The sequence below is a fragment of the Convolutriloba macropyga genome, chromosome 15 (assembly GCF_964194025.1).
Source record: "Convolutriloba macropyga chromosome 15, txConMacr16.3, whole genome shotgun sequence".
In the NCBI taxonomy this organism is placed as follows: domain Eukaryota; kingdom Metazoa; phylum Xenacoelomorpha; order Acoela; family Convolutidae; genus Convolutriloba; species Convolutriloba macropyga.
In genome coordinates this window covers 20,466,155-20,482,526 of record NC_134482.1, presented here as the reverse complement: position 1 = coordinate 20,482,526, position 16,372 = coordinate 20,466,155, and positions in this window count along the sequence as shown.

Here is a 16,372-nt window from a genome sequence, read left to right as displayed (position 1 = left end):
TTGAATGTATAGTTAACAAGAACCTCGTGAACCATTCACTATAGACTTGTTAGTAAATACCCAATTTCACCTACACCTCTACCGGGTAACACTATAATATTTTTTGATTTAATTCACAACTCACCTCTAACAATTAAAACTAAGAAATTTTTGGGTAAGTCAGGTAAGTCACTACACAACTACAAGGACAGAACAGCAACACACCACCGGATCATCGGAAGCCGCCGCTTGTGGGGACCATTGGAACTCTGATGGTTCATGGAATACATATTTTTGTGGTTGTTGATGTTCAGAGAATGTCTTTGAATAGCTGACCTGTCTACAACTGCCCACGACTACAAAACTGCATGCGAATACGAATCTACCTACGACTACATATTATTCTACTAGAAAAGAAAAATAGAACAAACTATACAGAATACAAAACTTTCAAAAACTCAACAACCCGGAAAGATGGAGTCAATCTTGATTGACATCCAGAAAGAAACTTGAAAAAACTATTTATTCAAAAGAAAATAAATTATTTACTGAAACTCAAATACTCGTTTCTGATTGGATAAAATTATATTTATTATTTTCTCTTTTAGAAATGTGCTAAAACCTTTCCTTTCACTCTTCAGTTGGTTCCTTCAGAGTCAGACCTGATATAACAATAAAGTATATGAACCTCTTTCTCTACTCCGCTCGTGAAATATATCTAAGACTAAGTCTAGATAGCAGCATTGGGGCCCGTGCTCTATCCACTAGTACTCCTATCAAAGAGTAACAGATTAGAGTCATAGAATTTTAGTCAGTCAGGTAAGCCTTGATTTTATTACTATTCTTCAGACAACCATAAGACAGTTCCAGAAGTATCCTATTAAAGGTAAGCTCAGAAAACGTCTTATCTGGTGCGGCCAGTGTTGGTAGCATTCAGAAAACCAAAAAATTACCTTTTCATTTAATTCTTAAATTTAATTTCTTTCATCACTCACCTGTATAGTGCAATCAGCTGTACTATATTAGTATAGTATTAACCAATATAATGGATAACGATATACCGTTAACACCTTTTAGTTTATCACCTGATTGTTCACCAGAAAATAAACAGACAATACAAAAAATAATATAAAATTTAAAAATTAACCTATTTCCAGACACCAATCCAGTAACCCAACATACCTTTCATAAACACCACTTATCACACTATATACCCGCAATATTTCTAACAACTGATCCACTAAACAAAATTATATATTTCAATTAACCGACAAAAATAATAAAACAATAACACAATATAATAACCATACAGAATACACCTTAGAAGAAATAGTGCGAATCTTCTTACATAACCATGAATCAAAGCAGACAGAGACAAAATCACAGCTATAAACCAAACACCTTACACAATACTCAAAGATAGCACACCGTACCTTAAAATAGTGTCTCAACATTAAATATGATAGTGTTTCAATCAAATTTTCAAATATGATTGTGTTTCATTCAAATTTTCATATATGATAGTGTTTCATTCAAATTTTCAAATATGATTGTGTTTCGTTGAAATTTTCAAATATGATTGTGTTTCTTTCAAATATTTAAATATGATAGTGCTTCATTCAAATTTTCAAATATGATTGTGTTTCATTCAAATATTCATTTATGATAGTGTTTCATTCAAGTTTTCAAACATGATAGTGTATCGTTCAAATTTTCAAATAAGATTGTGTTTCTTTCAAATATTCAAATATGATAGTGTTTCATTCAAACTTTCAAAGCTGATTGTGTTTCGTTCAAGTTTTCAAAGATGATAGTGTTTCTTTCAAATAGTCAAATATGATAGCGTTTCATTCAAATATTCAAATATGATCGTGTTTCATTCAATTATTCATCTATGATAGTGTTTCATTCAAATTTTCAAATATGATTGTGTTTCGTTCAATCATTCAAATTTGAAAGTGTTTCATTCTAATTTTCAAATATGATTGTGTTTCATTCAAATGTTCAAATATGATAGTGTTTCATTCAATTATTCATATATGATAGTGTTTCAATCGAGTTTTCAAAGATGATTGTGTTTCATTCAATTATTCAAATATGATAGTGTTTAATTCAAATTTTCAAATATGACTGTGTTTCATTTAAATGTTCAAATATGATAGTTTTTCAATCAAATTTTCAAATATGATTGTGTTTCATTCAAATTTTCAAATGTTAAAGTATTTCATTCAAGTTTTCAAAATGATTGCGTGTCTTTCAAATATTCAAATATGATAATGTTTCATTCAAGTATTCAAATATGATGGTGTTTCATTCAAATATTTAAATATGATAGTGTTTCATTTAAATTTTCAAATATCATTTTGCTTTATTCATTTATTCAAATTTGATAGTGTTTAATTCATTTTTCATTTATGATTGTGTTTCATTCAAATATTCAAATATGATTGTGTGTCATTCAAATATTCAAAGGTTAAAGCATTTCATTCAAGTTTTCACAATGATTGGGTTTCTTTCAAACATTCAAATATGATAATGTTTCATTCAAATATTCAAATATGATTGTGTTTCATTCAAATATTCAAATACGATAGTGTTTCATTTAAGTTTTCAAATATGATTCTGTTCCTTTCAAATATTCAAATATTGGAGTGTTTCATTTAAATTTTTGAAAATGATTGTGTATCATTCAGATATTCAAATATTGTAGCGTTTCATTCAAATTTTTAAAATTGATTGTCTTTCATTTAAATTTACAAATATGATAGTGTTTCATTCAAATATTCAAATATGATAGTGTTTCATTCAAATTTTCAAATAAGATTGTGTTTCTTTCAAATATTCAAATATTGTAGTGTTTCATTTAAATTTTCAAATATGATTGAGTTCCATTCAAATATTCAAATATTGTAGTGTTTCATTTAAATTTTTGAAAATGATTGCATATCATTAAAAAATATTCAATTATTGTAGCGTTTCATTCAAATTTTTAAAATTGATTGTGTTTCATTTAAATTTACAAATATGATAGTGTTGCATTCAATTTTTCAGATATGATTGTTTTTCATTCAATTATTCCAATATTATAGTGTTTCATTCAAATATTCAAATATGGTTGTGTTTCAATCTAATATTCAAATATGATAGTGTTTCATTCAAATTTTCAAATATGATTGTGTTTCATTCAAACATTCAAATGGTGTAGTGTTTCATTTCAATTTTCAAACATGATTGTGTTCCTTTCAAATATTCAAATATTGTAGTGTTTCACTTAAACTTTTGAAAATGATTGTGTATCATTCAGATATTCAAATATTGTAGCGTTTCACTCAAATTTTTAAAATTGATTGTGTATCATTTAAATTTACAAATATCATAGTGTTTCATTCAAATATTCAAATATGATAGTGTTTCATCCAAATTTTCAGATAAGATTGTGTTTCTTTCAAATATTCAAATATTGTAGTGTTTCATTTGAATTTTCAAATATGATTGTGTTCCTTTCAAATATTCAAATATTGTAGTGTTTCATTTAAATTTTTGAAAGTGATTGCGTATCAATAAAAAGTATTCAAATATTGTAGCATTTCTTTCAAATTTTTAAAATTGATTGTGTTTCATTTAAATTTACAAATATGATAGTGTTTCATTCAATTATTCAAATATGATTCTGTTTCATTCAAGTCGTCAAATATGATTGTGTTTCTTTCAAGTATTCAAATAAGATAGTGTTTCAATCAAATATGTAAATAAGATTGTGATTCATTCAATTATTCAAATATGATTGTGTTTCATTCAAATTTTCAAATATGATAGTATTTCATTCAAATTTTCAAAAATGATAGTGTTTCGTTCAAATTTTTAGATATGAATATGTTTCATTCAATTATTCAAACATGATTGTGTTTCAATGAAATTTTTAAATATGATTGTGCTTCTTTTAAATATTCAAATAAGATAGCTTTTCAATCAAACTTTCGAATATGATTGTTTTTCATTCAAATAATAAAATACGATAGTGTTTCATTCAAGTTTTCAAATATTATTGTTTTTGATTATTATATTCATATATGATAAAGTTTCATTCTATTTTTCAAATATGATTGTGTTTCTTTCAAATTTTCAAATATGATTGTGTTTCATTCAAATATTCAAATATGATTGTGTTTCTTCCAAATATTGAAATACGATAGTAGTTCATTCAAATTTTCAAATATGATTGTGTTTCATTCAACTATTCATATATGATAGTTTTTCATTCAAATTTTCAAATATGATTGTGTTCCATTCGAATTTTTAAAGATGATTGCGTTTCATTCAATTATTCAAATATGATAGTGTTTCATTCAAATTTTCAAATATGATAGTGTTTCATTCAAATTTTTAAATATGATAGCGTTTCGTTCAAATTTTCAAATATGAATGTGTTTCATTCAATTATTCAAATCTGATTGTGTTTCAATGAAATTTTTAAATATGATTGTGTTTCTTTCAAATATTCAAATATGATAGTGTTTCTTTCAAATATTCAAATATTGCAGTGTTTCATTCAAGTTTTCAAAAACGATTGTGTATCATTCAAACGTTCAAATATTGTAGTGTTTCATTCAACCATTCAAATATAGTAGTGTTTCATTCTAACTTTCAAATAAGATTTTGTTTCATTCAAATTTTCAATTAGGATTGTGTGTCATTCAAATATTCAAAAATGATTGTTTTTCATTCAAATTTTCAAATATGATTGTGTTTCTTTCAAATATTCAAATAGGATTGTGTTTCTTTCAAATATTCAAATATGATAGTGTTTCATTCAAATTTTCATATATGATTGTGTTTCATTCAAATATTCATATATGATAGTGTTTCATTCAAATTTTCAAATAGATTGTGTTCCATTCGAATTTTCAAAGATGATTGTGTTTCATTCGATTATTCAAATATGATAGTGTTTAATTCAAATTTTCAGATATGATTGTGTTTCATTCAATTGTTCAAATATGATAGTTTTTCAATCAAATTTTCAAATGTGATTGTGTTTCATTCAAATACTCAAATAAGATAGTGTTTAATTCAGATTTTCAAATATGATTGTGTTCCTTTCAATTATTCAAATATTGTAGTGTTTCATTTAAATTTTTGAAAATGATTGTGTATCATTCAAATGCTCAAATATTGTAGTGCTTCATTCAATCATTCAAATATTGTAGTGTTTCATTCAAATTTTTAAATATGATTGTGTTTCATTCAAATTTTTAATTAGGATTGTGTGTCATTCAAATATTCAAATACGATTGTTTTTTATTCAAATATTCAAATATGATTGTGTTTCTTTCAAATATTCAAATATGATAGTGTTTCATTCAATTTTTCAAATATGATTGTGTTTCATTCAAATATTCATATATGATAGTGTTTCATTCAAATCTTCAAATATGATTGTGTTTCATTCGAATTTCTAAAGATGATTGTGTTTCTTTCAATTATTAAAATATGTTAGTGTTTAATTCAAATTTTCAAAGATGATTGTGTTTAATTCAACTATTTAAATATGATAGTGTATAATTCAAATTTTCAAATATGATTGTGTTCCTTTCGAATATTCAAATATTTTAACGTTTCATTCAAATTTTGATTGTGTTTCATTTAAATTTACAAATATGATAGTGTTTCATTCAATCATTCAAATATGATTGTGTTTCATCCAAATCGTCAAATATGATTGTGTTTCTTTCAAATATTCAAATATGATAGCGTTTCGTTCAAATTTTCAGATATGAATGTGTTTCATTTAATTATTCAAGCATGATTGAGTTCCAATGAAATTTTTAAATATAACTGTGCTTCATTTAAATATTCAAATAATAAAATATGATAGTGTTTCATTCAAGTTTTCAAATATGATTGTTTTTCATTATAACATTCAAATATGATAAAGTTTCATTCTATTTTTCAAATATGATTGTGTTTCTTTCAAATATTCCAATCTGATAGTGTTTCTTTCAATTATTCAAACATTGTAATGTTTCGTTCAAGTTTTCATAAACGATTGTGTATCATTCAAATTATCAAATATTGTAGTGTTTCATTCAACAATTCAAATATTGTAGTGTTTCATTCAAATTTTCAAATATGATTGTGTTTCATTCAAATTTTCAATTAGGATTGTGTGTCATTCAAATATTCAAAAATGATTGTTTTTCATTCAAATTTTCAAATATGATTGTGTTTCTTTCAAATATTCAAATATGATAGTGTTTCATTCAATTTTTCAAAAATGATTGTGTTTCATTCAATTATTCAAATATGATAGTGTTTCATTCAAATTTTCAAATATATAGTGTTTCATTCAAATTTTCAAATATGATAGTGTTTCGTTCAAATTTTCAAATATGAATGTGTTTCATTCAATTATTCAAATATGATTGTGTTTCAATGAAATTTTTAAATATGATTGTGTTTCTTTCAAATATTCAAATATTGTAGTGTTTCATTCAAGTTTTCAAAAACGATTGTGTATCATTCAAATGTTCAAATATTGTAGTGTTTCATTCAACCATTCAACTATTGTAGTGTTTAATTCAAATTTTCAAATATGATTGTGTTTCATTCAATTATTCAAATATGATTTTGTTTCATTCAAATTTTCAATTATGATTGTGTTTCTTTCAAATATTCAAATATGATAGTGTTTTGTTCAATTTTTCAAAAATTATTGTGTTTCATTCAATTATTCAAATATGATAGTGTTTCATTCAAATTTTCAAATATGATAGTGTTTCATTCAAATTTTCAAATATGATAGTGTTTCGTTCAAATTTTCAAATATGAATGTGTTTCATTCAAATATTCAAATATGATTGTGTTTCAATGAACTTTTTAAATATGATTGTGTTTCTTTCAAATATTCAAATATTGTAGTGTTTCATTCAAGTTTTCAGAAACGATTGTGTATCATTCAAATGTTCAAATATTGTAGTGTTTCATTCAACCATTCAACTATTGTAGTGTTTCATTCAAATTTTCAAATATGACTGTGTTCTTTTCAAATTTTCAATTAGGATTTTGTGTCATTCAAATATTCAAATATGATTGTTTTTCATTCCAATTTTCAAATATGATTGTGTTTCTTTCAAATATTCAAATATGATTGTGTTTCTTTCAAATATTCAAATATGATAGTGTTTCATTCAATTTTTTGAAAATGATTGTGTTTCATTCATCTATTCAAATATGATAGTGTTTCGTTCAAATTTTCAGTTATGAATGTGTTTCATTCAAATATTCAAATATGATTGTGTTTCAATGAAATTTTTAAATATGATTGTGTTTCTTTCAAATATTCAAACATGATAGTTTTTCTTTCAAATGTTCAAATATTGTAGTGTTTCATTCAAGTTTTCAAAAACGATTGTGTATCATTCAAATGTTCAAATATTGTAGTGTTTCATTCAACCATTCAACTATGGTAGTGTTTCATTCAAATTTTCAAATTTGATTGTGTTTCATTCAAATTTTCAATTAGGATTGTGTGTCATTCAGATATTCAAATGTGATTGTTTTTCATTCAACTTTGCAAATATGATTGTGTTTCTTTCAAATATTCAAACATGATTGTGTTTCTTTCAAATATTCAAATATGATAGTGTTTCATTCAAATTTTCAAATATGATTGTGTTTCATTCAAATATTCATATATGATAGTGTTTCATTCAAATTTTCAAATAAGATTGTCTTTCTTTCAAATATTAAAATATTGTAGTAATTCATTTAAATTTTGAAATATGATTGTGTTCCTTTCAAATATTCAATTATTGTAGTGTTTCATTTAAATTTTTGAAAATGATTGTGTATCATTAAAAAATGTTCAAATATTGTAGCATTGCATTCAAATTTTTAGAATTGATTGTGTTTCATTTAAATTAACAAATATAATAGTGTTTCATTCACTTTTTCAAGTATGGTTGTGTTTCATCCAAATCGTCAAATATGATTGTGTTTCTTTCGAAAAATCAAATATGATAGTGTTTCAATCAAATATTTAAAATAGATTGTGATTCATTCAATTATTCAAATATGATTGTGTTTCATTCAAACTTTCAATTATGATACTGTTTCATTCATTTTTACAAATTTGATAGTGTTTCGTTCAAATTTTCAAATATGATTGTGTTTCATTCATTTATTCAAATATAATTGTGTTTCAATGAAATTTTTAAAAATGATTGTGATTCTATTAAATATTCATATGTGATAGCGTTTCAATCAAATTTTCGAATATGATTGTTTTTCATTCAAATATTTAATTATTGTAGTGTTTCATTTAAATTTTCAAATATGATTGTGTTCCTTTCAAATATTCAAATATTGTAGTGTTTCATTTAAGTTTTTGAAAATGATTGTGTATCAATAAAAAATATTCAAACATTGTAGCGTTTCATTCAAATTTTTAAAATTGATTGTGTTTCATTTAAATTTACAAATATGATAGTGTTTCATTCAATTATTTAAATATGATTGTGTTTCATCCAAATCGTCAAATATGATTGTGTTTCTTTCAAATATTCAAATATGATAGTGTTTCAATCAAATAATCAAAATAAGATTGTGACTCATTCATTTATTCAAATATGATTGTGTTTCATTCAAACATTCAAATATGATTGTGTTTCTTTCAAATATTCAAATAAGGTAGTATTTCATTCAAATTATTAATTATGATAGTGTTTCATTCAAATTTTCAAATATGATAGTGTTTCCTTCAAATTTTCAAATATTAATGTGTTTCAAGGAAATTTTTAAATATGATAGTGTTTCTTTCAAATGTTCAAATATTGTAGTGTTTCATTCAAGTTTTCAGAAACGATTGTGTATCATTCAAATGTTCAAATATTGTAGTGTTTCATTCAACCATTCAACTATTGTAGTGTTTCATTCAAATTTTCAAATATGGTTGTGTTTCATTCAAATTTTCAATTAGGATTGTGTGTCATTCAAATATTCAAATTTGATTGTTTTTCATTCAACTTTTCAAATATGATTGTGTTTTTTTCAAATATTCAAATATGATTGTGTTTCTTTCAAATATTCAAATATGATAGTGTTTCATTCAAATTTTCAAATATGATTGTGTTTCATTCAAATATTCATATATGATAGTGTTTCATTCAAATTTTCAAATAAGATTGTGTTTCTTTCAAATATGAAATTTTGTAGTAATTCATTTAAATTTTGAAATATGATTGTGTTCCTTTCAAATATTCAAATATTGTAGTGTTTCATTTAAATTTTTGAAAATGATTGTGTATCATTAAAAATATTCAAATATTGTAGCGTTGCATTCAAATTTTTAGAATTGATTGTGTTTCATTTAAATTTACAAATATGATAGTGTTTCAATCAATTATTCAAATATGATTCTGTTTCATTCAAGTCGTCAAATATGATTGTGTTTCTTTCGAAAAATCAAATATGATAGCGTTTCAATCAAATATTTAAAATAGATTGTGATTCATTCAATTATCCAAATATGATTGTGTTTCATTCAAACTTTCAAATATGATACTGTTTCATTCAATTTTTCAAATTTGATAGTGTTTCGTTCAAATTTTCAAATATGATTGTGTTTCATTCATTTATTCAAATATAATTGTGTTTCAATGAAATTTTTAAAAATGATTGTGCTTCTATTAAATATTCAAGTATGATAGCGTTTCAATCAAATTTTTGAATATGATTGTTTTTCATTCAAATATTCAATTATTGTAGTGTTTCATTTAAATTTTCAAATATGATTGTGTTCCTTTCAAATATTCAAATATTGTAGTGTTTCATTTAAGTTTTTGAAAATGACTGTGTATCAATAAAAAATATTCAAACATTGTAGCGTTTCATTCAAATTTTTAAAATTGATTGCGTTTCATTTAAATTTACAAATATGATAGTGTTTCATTCAATTATTCAAATTTGATTGTGTTTCATCCAAATCGTCAAATATGATTGTGTTTCTTTCAAATATTCAAATATGATAGTGTTTCAATCAAATAATTAAATAAGATTGTGACTCATTCATTTATTCAAATATGATTGTGTTTCATTCAAACATTCAAATATGATTGTGTTTCTTTCAAATATTCAAATATGGTAGTATTTCATTCAAATTATCAATTATGATAGTGTTTCATTCGAATTTTCAAAATATGATAGTGTTTCATTCAAATTTTCAAATATGATAGTGTTTCCTTCAAATTTTCAAATATGAATGTGTTTCAAGGAAACGTTTAAATTTGATTGTGTTTCTTTCAAATGTTCAAACATGATAGAGTTTCATTCAAATATTCATATATGACAGTGTTTCATTCAAATTTTCAATTATGATTGTGTTCCATTCGAATTTTCAAAGATGATTGTGTTTCATTCAATTATTCAAATATGATAGCGTTTCATTCAAATTTTCAAACATGATAGTGTTTCATTCAAAATTGCAAATATGATAGTGTTTCGTTCAAATTTTCAAAAATGAATGTGTTTCATTCAATTATTCAAATATGATTGTGTTTCAAAGAAATTTTTAAATATGATTATATTTCTTTCAAATATTCAAATATGATAGTGTTTCTTTCAAATATTCAAATATTGTAGTGTTTCATTCAAGTTTTCAAAAACGATTGTGTATCATTCAAATGTTCAAATATTGTAGTATTTCAATCAACTTTTCAAATATTGTAGTGTTTCATTCAAATTTTCAAATATGAGTGTGTTTCATTCAAATTTTCAATTAGAATTGTGTGTCATTCAAATATTCAAATATGATAGTGTTTCATTTAAATTTTCAAATATGATTGTTTTCCTTTCAAATATTCAAATATTGTAGTGTTTCATTTAATTTTTTGAAAATGATTGTGTATCATTAAAAAATATTCAAATATTGTAGCGTTTCATTCAAATTTTTAAAATTGATTGTGTTTCATTTAATTTTACAAATATGATAGTGTTTCGTTCAATTATTCAAATATGATTGTGTTTCATCCAAATTGTCAAATATGATTTTGTTTCTTTCAAATATTCAAATATGATAGTGTTTCAATCAAATATTTAAATAAGATTTAGTTTCATTCAATTATTCAAATTTGATTGTGTTTCATTCAAATTTTCAAACATGATAGTGTTTCATTCAAATTTTCAAATATGATAGTGTTTCATTCAAAGTTTCAAATATGAATGTGTTTCATTCAATTATTCAAATATGATTGTGTTTCTTTCAAATATTCAAATATGATTGTGTTTCTTTCAATTATTCAAATATGATAGTGTTTCATTCAAATTTTCAAATATGATTGTGTTTCATTCAAATATTCATATATGATAGTGTTTCATTCAAATTTTCAAATAAGATTGTGTTTCTTTCAAATATTAAAATATTGTAGTAATTCATTTAAATTTTGAAATATGATTGTGTTCCTTTCAAACATTCAAATATTGTAGTGTTTCATTTAAATTTTTGAAAATGATTGTGTATCATTAAAAAATATTCAATTATTGTAGCGTTGCATTCAAATGTTTAGAATTGATTGTGTTTCATTTAAATTTACAAATATAATAGTGTTTCATTCACTTATTCAAGTATGATTGTGTTTCATCCAAATCGTCAAATATGATTGTGTTTCTTTCGAAAAATCAAATATGATAGTGTTTCGATCAAATGTTTAAAATAGATTGTGATTCATCAATTATTCAAATATGATTGAGTTTCGTTCAAGTTTTCAAATATGATTGTGTTTCATTCATTTATTCAAATATAATTGTGTTTCAATGAAATTTTTAAAGATGATTGTGCTTCTATTAAATATTCAAATATGATAGCGTTTCAATCAAATTTTCGAATATGATTGTTTTTCATTCAAATATTTAATTATTGTAGTGTTTCATTTAAATTTTCAAATATGATTGTGTTCCTTTCAAATATTCAAATATTGTAGTGTTTCATTTAAGTTTTTGAAAATGATTGTGTATCATTAAAAAATATTCAAACATTGTAGCGTTTCTTTCAAATTTTTAAAATTGATTGTGTTTCATTTAAATTTACAAATATGATAGTGTTTCATTCAATTATTCAAATATGATTGTGTTTCATGCAAATCGTCAAATATGATTGTGTTTCTTTCAAATATTCAAATATGATAGTGTTTCAATCAAATAATTAAATAAGATTGTGACTCATTCATTTATTCAAAAGTGATTGTGTTTCATTCAAACATTCAAATATGATTGTGTTTCTTTCAAATATTCAAATATGGTAGTATTCCATTCAAATTATCAATTATGATAGTGTTTCATTTAAATTTTCAAAATATGATAGTGTTCCAATCAAATTTTCAAATATGATAGTGTTTCCTTCAAATTTTCAAATATGAATGTGTTTCAAGGAAATTTTTAAATATGATAGTGTTTCTTTCAAATGTTCAAATATTGTAGTGTTTCATTCAAGTTTTCAAAAACGATTGTGTATCATTCAAATGTTCAAATATTGTAGTGTTTCATTCAACCATTCAACTATTGTAGTGTTTCATTCAAATTTTCAAATATGATTGTGTTTCATTCAAATTTTCAATTAGGATTGTGTGTCATTCAAATATTCAAATATGATTGTTTTTCATTCAACTTTTCAAATTTGATTGTGTTTCTTTCAAATATTCAAATATGATTGTGTTTCTTTCAAATATTCAAATATGATAGTGTTTCATTCAAATTTTCAAATATGATTGTGTTTCATTCAAATGTTCATATATGATAGTGTTTTATTCAAATTTTCAAATAAGATTGTGTTTCTTTCAAATATTAAAATATTGTAGTAATTCATTTAAATTTTGAAATATGATTGTGTTCCTTTCGAATATTCAAATATTGTAGTGTTTCATTTAAATTTTTGAAAATGATTGTGTATCATTAAAAAATATTCAAATATTGTAGCGTTGCATTCAAATTTTTAGAATTGATTGTGTTTCATTTAAATTTACAAATATGATAGTGTTTCATTCACTTATTCAAGTATGATTGTGTTTCATTCAAATCGTCAAATATGATTGTGTTTCTTTCGAAAAATCAAATATGATAGTGTTTCAATCAAATATTTAAAATAGATTGTGATTCATTCAATTATTCAAATATGACTGTGTTTCATTCAAGCTTTCAAATATGATACTGTTTCATTCAATTTTTCAAATTTGATAGTGTTTCGTTCAAATTTTGGAATATGATTGTGTTTCATTCATTTATTCAAATATAATTGTGTTTCAATGAAATTTTTAAAAATGATTGTGCTTCTATTAAATATTGAAAAATGATAGCGTTTCAATCAAATTTTCGAATATGATTGTTTTTCATTCAAATGTTTAATTATCGTAGTGTTTCATTTAAATTTTCAAATATGATTGTGTTCCTTTCAAATATTTAAACATTGTAGTGTTTCATTTAAGTTTTTGAAAATGATTGTGTATCATTAAAAAATATTCAAACATTGTAGCTTTTCATTCAAATTTTTAAAATTGATTGTGTTTCATTTAAATTTACAAATATGATAGTGTTTCATTCAATTATTCCAATATGATTGTGTTTCATCCAAATCGTCAAATATGATTCTGTTTCTTTCAAATATTCAAATATCATAGTGTTTCAATCAAATAATCAAATAAGATTGTGACTCATTCATTTATTCAAATATGATTGTGTTTCATTCAAACATTCAAATAGGATTGTGTTTCTTTCAAATATTCAAATATGGTAGTATTTCATTCAAATTATCAATTATGATAGTGTTTCATTCAAATTTTCAAATATGATAGTGTTTCCTTCAAATTTTCAAATATGATAGTGTTTCCTTCAAATTTTCAAATATGAATGTGTTTCAAGGAAACTTTTAAATATGATTGTGTTTTTTCAAATGTTCAAACATGATAGTGTTTCATTCAAATTTTTAAATATGATTGAGCTTCATTCAAATATTCATATATGACAGTGATTCATTCAAATTTTCAATTATGATTGTGTTCCATTCGAATTTTCAAAGATGATTGTGTTTCATTCAATTATTCAAATATGATAGCGTTTCATTCATATTTTCAAACATGATAGTGTTTCATTCAAATTTTCAAATATGATAGTGTTTCGTTCAAATTTTCAAAAATGAATGTGTTTCATTCACTTATTCAAATATGATTGTAATTTAATGAAATTTTTAAATATGATTGTATTTCTTTCAAATATTCAAATATGATAGTGTTTCTTTCAAATATTAAAATATTGTAGTGTTTAATTAAAGTTTTCAAAAACGATTGTTTATCATTTAAATGTTCAAATGTTGTAGTGTTTCATTCAACTTTTCAAATATTGTAGTGTTTCATTCAAATTTTCAATTATGAGTGTGTTTCATTCAAACTTTCAATTAGAATTCTGTGTCATTCAAATATTCAAATATGATAGTGTTTCATTTAAATTTTCAAATATGATTGTTTTCCTTTCAAATATTCAAATATTGTAGTGTTTCATTTAAATTTTTGAAAATGATTGTGTATCATTAAAAATAATTCAAATATTGTAGCGTTTCATTCAATTTTTTAAAATTGATTGTGTTTCATTCAAATCGTCAAATATGATTGTGTTTCTTTCAAATATTCAAATTTGATAGTGTTTCAATCAAATATTTAAATAGGATTGTGATTCTTTCAATTATTCAAATATGATTGTGTTTCATTCAAATTTTCAAATATGATTGTGTTTCTTTCAAATATTCAAATTTTCAAATATGATTGTGTTTCATTCAAATATTCTTATATGATAGTGTTTCATTCAAATTTTCAAAGATGATTGCGTTTCATTCAATTATTCAAATATGATAGTGTTTCAATCAAATATTCAAAGATGATTGTGTTTCATTCAATTATTCAAATATGATAGTGTTTAATTCAAATTTTCAAATAAGACTGTGTTCCTTTCAAATATTCAATTATTGTAGTGTTTCAGTTAACTTTTTGAAAATGATTGTGTATCATTAAAAAATATTCAAATAGTGTAGCGTTTCATTCATATTTTTAAAATTGATTGTGTTTCTTTTAATTTTACAAATATGATAGTGTTTCGTTCAATTATTCAAATATGATTGTGTTTCATCCAAATCGTCAAATATGATTGTGTTTCTTTCAAATATTCAAATATGATAGTGTTTCAATCAAATATTTAAATAAGATTTTGTTTCATTCAATTATTCAAATATGATTGTGTTTCATTCAAATTTTCAAATATGATAGTGTTTCATTGAATTATTCAAATATGGTTGTGTATCAATGAAATTTTTAAATATGATTGTGCTTCTTTTAAATATTCAAATGTGATAGTGTTTCATTCAACAATTCAAATATGATAGTGTTTCATTCAAATTTTCAAATATTGTAGTGTTTCATTCAAGTTTTCAAAAACAATTGTGTATCATTCGAATGTTCAATTACAATCGTGTGTCAATCAAATATTCAATTATGATTGTTTTTCATTCAAATTTTCAAATATGATTGTGTTTCTTTCAAATATTTAAATATTATTGTGTTTCTTTCAAATATTCAAATACGATAGTGTTTCATTCAAAATTTCAAATATGAATGTGTTTCATTCAATTATTCAAATATGGTTGTGTTTCAATGAAATTTTTAAATATGAGTGTACTTCTGTTAAATATTCAAATATGATAGTGTTTCATTCAACAATTCAAATATGATAGTGTTTCATTCAAATTTTCAAATATTGTAGTGTTTCATTCAAGTTTTCAAAAACAATTGTGTATCATTCGAATGTTCAATTAGAATCGTGTGTCAATCAAATATTCAATTATGATTGTTTTTCATTCAAATTGTCAAATATGATAGTGTTTCATTCAAAATTTCAAATATGAATGTGTTTCATTCAATTATTCAAATATGGTTGTGTTTCAATGAAATTTTTAAATATGATTGTGCTTCTTTTAAGTATTCAAATATGATAGTGTTTCATTCAACAATTCAAATATGATAGTGTTTCATTCAAATTTTCAAATATTGTAGTGTTTCATTCAAGTTTTCAAAAACAATTGTGTATCATTCAAAGGTTCAATTAGAATTGTGTGTCAATCAAATATTCAATTATGATTGTTTTTCGTTCAAATTTTCAGATATGATTGTGTTTCTTTCAAATTTTTAAATATGATTGTATTTCTTTCAAATATTCAATTATGATAGTGTTTCATTCAAATTTTCAAATATGAATGTGTTTCATTCAATTATTCAAATATGGTTGTGTTTCAATGAAGTTTTTAAATATGATTGTGCTTCTTTTAAATATTTAAATATGATAGTGTTTCATTCAACAATTCAAA